The sequence below is a fragment of the Myotis brandtii genome, unplaced genomic scaffold, assembly GCF_000412655.1.
Source record: "Myotis brandtii unplaced genomic scaffold, ASM41265v1 scaffold244, whole genome shotgun sequence".
Taxonomy (NCBI): Eukaryota; Metazoa; Chordata; class Mammalia; order Chiroptera; family Vespertilionidae; genus Myotis; species Myotis brandtii.
In genome coordinates, this window is record NW_005359225.1 from 3,666,049 (window position 1) to 3,670,561 (window position 4,513).

The following is a 4,513-nucleotide window of genomic DNA, read 5'->3' on the forward strand; positions in this document are numbered from 1 at the left end:
GTACTCCCACATTACTGAGTTTATGAGATGTGTATTTAAGGGAAGAGTGAGGCCCTGGGGACTCTACTAGTAGTAAAGCGGGAAGAAATAAAGACAGTTATTTTGGCTTGGAAGAGGCCCTTTTTGCTTACTTCCTAGTTCTGTGTGTTCCAGAAAGACAAGGTTATTGGATTGCTGAGTTCTATACAAATGGGGTATTGTAATAAAACTTCTGGCTTGTCAAGTAAATTGCTTTCATCCATAGCATCTTCTTTTTATTTCAAGATTCACAGTAATTCTACAAGGTAGTAGGCAAGTAAGATTATTCCAAGTTTTTTAGATAGGACAATTTGAGGTTTAGAATGATTAAATGACTTTTCCCCATCACATAATTGAGTGGTAGAACTGGGCCTAATCTCAGGTTGTCTGACTCAAACCTTAGTGCTCTGTCCCTTCTCTGTTCAGTCCCTTTATACATAGCGACCTTCAGAGAGGGTCAGATTCATAAGATTAGGGTTCAATGCAATAAGGAATAGTCCTCATTTGATCCTTATGGTAGAAGCACAGTGGAACAGGTTATATTTTTCCTATTTCCCACCTGGGGAAATTGAAGCTCAGAGAGATTAAGTGACTTGTTCAAGGTCACCTGGTAAAATAAAGAGTGTGAAGCTGGGACTCATTCGCTTCTTTTAACTCCAAATCCTGCTCTCTGATTGCAGTGCATGATACTTCCTCCCTAATCTGATTGAGCTGCCAAAAGAGAAGATATGCCAGCCACATGCGTATTAGTTTGAACTGTTAGTAAACAGCCAAGTCTTCTCTTCCTGGGAAGGGTTCAGCTGGTTGAAATTCTCAGGCTATTTTTCCAATTTATGTAAAGGAGGAAGATAAAGAACTGTTGTGTTTGGACTTGCAACAAACTTTAATTCCTTTAGTGGAAGCACTGAAGTTACATAGTTGCATTGCCAGTTTGGCACAAGGAAGTACTTAAGCTCTCAAGTAGAAATACTTAGTTTCTAGTACAGTGTAATAACTGGACCCCAGGAGGGATTCATTATGAATCAGGGAATGTTGATCTTTAAAATCCATTCATTCTTAGGCTTAAAAGCTGAATTTGTCTAGGCAATTTAGTAGAATAATTCTGTGTGTCTTTATTGAGCTCCTGTAGTATACTAGGAACAATAATAGACACTGGGGAATTTTAGGAATCTCATGGTCTGTTTGGGAAGGAACATATAAACAATTACATTATAGTGTAAGAAAGTGCTATAATTGAGAGAGATACAAAGAGCACTTAACAGGGAATGATTAATTCTTCCCAGAGCAAGGGTTGGGAGTGATTGGTGAAGATGATGATTGATTTGTGCCCTTGCAGGATGGGTCAGCTCTTGAGACAGAAGGGGATTGAAGGGCATTGTAGGCACAGGGAACAGTATGTGAACAATTTCAGAAATATGAAAGAACTTGTTTCAGGGAAGCAGTGGGAAGCTTGATTCAGCTAGAACCGGAGAGTCAGGTAAACTAGGCCTCCTCTCTGGTCTAGGGCTCTCAAGGCCTCTTCTTCCTGTGTCAGCGTCTGCTCACCTTAGGTGTATTCTTCCTTATATGCAAGTGTTCTCTGAAACAGGCTGCATCTCCTTCCTAGTCTTGCAAGCCTTTCGTTCAGCTTTCAGTGGTCGGCAAACTCATTAGTCAACAGAGCCAAATATCAACAGTACAACGATTGAAATTTCTTTTGAGAGCCAAATTTGTTAAACTTAAACTATAGGTAGGTACATTGTTATTAACTTAATTAGGATACTCCTAAGGCTTAGGAAGAGCCACACTCAAGGGGCCAAAGAGCCGTACGTGGCTCGCGAGCCGAAGTTTGCGCAGTTTGCCGACCACTGGCTTAGTATAATTACACTCTCTAAAAAGCTTTCTAGGCTGATTCCTGATACCTCCTTCCCTCTTTCCCTCACTCTTATTTTTATTTTTCAGTGTCTGTATCACCTACTAGATATTGGACCCCTCGAGAGAAGGGATTTGGTATAGTTTTAACACTTGTGTCTTTTCAACTGCCAACCAGAGCCTGGACACAGAATAAGTGTTTGTTATTCTAGCTTCAGTTCTACCACTCTGTGACCTTCAGCAGATCACTTCCAATATTTGAAACACCGGCTTTCTTATCTATAAAACATGGAGGCTGGACTCTATGACGGAATATAGCACTTGTCTACGTATAGTAGTCAGGGTCCAGTTGAAGCAATAGAAGCCACACTAGTAATTTGAACAGGTAAAATTTAATATAAAGAATTGTTAACTAGGTAAAAAGTGGTTAACTACTAAAAAGAGAATAAGTTGTAATAGGGTGGTAACTGCAGAAAACCTACCTTCTATCCCTGGGGCTGAGGGAGTAGTGAACAAAGGAAGAACTTAGAAGCTTAAGAAAAGAGATCTCCACAAGACTGAGTTTCAGACTTCTGTCCTAGGAATGTGCTGCTTGTGTGTTGGTGAAGAAGAAACTGTCTGGAAGGCACTCACCTTAGAACCTGCAGAGCCACTGTGTTGAAATTTACCAAGCCTTCCTGTGCACTGATCTATTTGCTGCCTCATAGAGAAACCAAACACTGGAAAAAGTCCCTTCTTTCTCACTTAGCCTTGTAGTCTCCTTCGAGCACCCTCTATTGGCAGAACCTGACATGAACCAGCTGAGAAGAGAAATGTAGTCTGCATAGTCCAGTCCAGTATCGCAGAGAAGGGCAATGAAGAATTGGTTTAGAGCAGTGGTTCTCAACCTGTGGGTCGCGACCCCTTTGGGGGTCGAACGACCCTTTCACAGGGGTCACCTAAGACCATCGGAAAGCACATATATAATTACATATTGTTTTTGTGATTAATCACTATGCTTTAATTATGTTCAATTTGTAACAATGAAAATACATCCCGCATATCAGATATTTACATTACGATTCATAACAGTAGCAACATTACAGTTATGAAGTAGCAACGAAAATAATTTTATGGTTGGGGGTCACCACAACATGAGAACTATATTAAAGGGTCTCGGCATTAGGAAGGTTGAGAACCACTGGTTTAGAGCTTTAAGGCAAAATTTTAAAATTTATGTATTGTAATAATCTGTTTTGCTATTTGTCTTCCTCATTGCACCATGAGCTCAGTAGTGGCTGACATAGTGTCATATTTGTTTGTATCTGCATTGTTCCCAAAGGGGCCTGGCACTAAAGAGTTGCTCAGTAAATACTGTTTGAATGAAGAAAAGTCTCTCCAAGATTGGGAAATTTAGGTGTTTCTCTAGGTTGGCTTAAGTCTGATTATCTTGGAAGGGATTGGGGCCAGGCATTCTCCCTAGCAGTTAAAACCTTACTGAATGCCATTTGTCTTGTGCCTTCATTGTATATAGCTTGCATTAGATGCTAGCAGCCGTGGGCAAACTACGGCCCTCGGGCCGGATCCCGCCCGTTTGAAATGAATAAAACTAAAAAAAAAAAAAAAAGACCGTACCCTTTTATGTAATGATGTTTACTTTGAATTTATATTAGTTCACACAAACACTCCATCCATGCTTTTGTTCTGGCCCTCCGGTCCAGTTTAAGAACCCATTGTGGCCCTTGAGTCAAAAAGTTTGCCCACCCCTGTGCTAGAGTGAGGACAGTGAGAACATTCTCTTGTTAATATTCATGTGAAATTAATTATATCTCCTCCCCTAAAGTGTGATAATATGACATCTAGGGTAGGTACTTGGCACATAAATATATTCCTCAGAAATTTAGTTCATTTTCTTGTAATAGTATCTCCTGTACAATTTAGTTTATTTCATCCCAACAGCCCATTGTATTATCCCCATTTTACAGATGGAAAAATTGAGGCCCAGAAAGGTTGAAGGACTTGACCAAAGTTATACAGCTAGTAAGTGGCAAAGCTAGCTTAAGTTTGGCTAGTTCTGAAATATATATATTTTAACCCTCCCCCGAGGATATGTTTTTATTGATTTCTATTTATTTATTTTGTTAATCCTCACCTGAGGATATTTTCCCCCATTGATCTTTTAGAGAGAGTGGAAGGGAGGAGGAGAGACGCAGAGAGAGAAATATCAGTGTGAGAGCGACACATTGGTTGTTTGCCTCCTACGTGCGCCCTACCTGAATTGAACCTGAGGCTCTTCAGTCCATAAGCTGATGCTCCGCTGTCCAGGGCTGTTTTTATTGATTTTTAGAGAGATAGGAAGGGGAGAGGAGAGACAGAGACAGACAGAGACATCGATGTGAGAGAGAAACAGAGATCACTTGTCTCCTATATGCGCCAGACCAGGATCAAACACACAACCTAGGTATGTGCCTTGACAGGGAACCAAACCTGCAACCTTTTGCTATATGGGACAACTATCCAACCAACTGAGCCACTCGGCCAGGGCGGCTGTTCTAAAATTTGAACAAGGCAACACCCTCTTCCTTTCTCCCAGCTTGTGAGGGCAAGCACAGAGTTTTTTGTTAGCTGATGGCAGTAGAAATCTGTAGAATTGATTTCTGTTTCT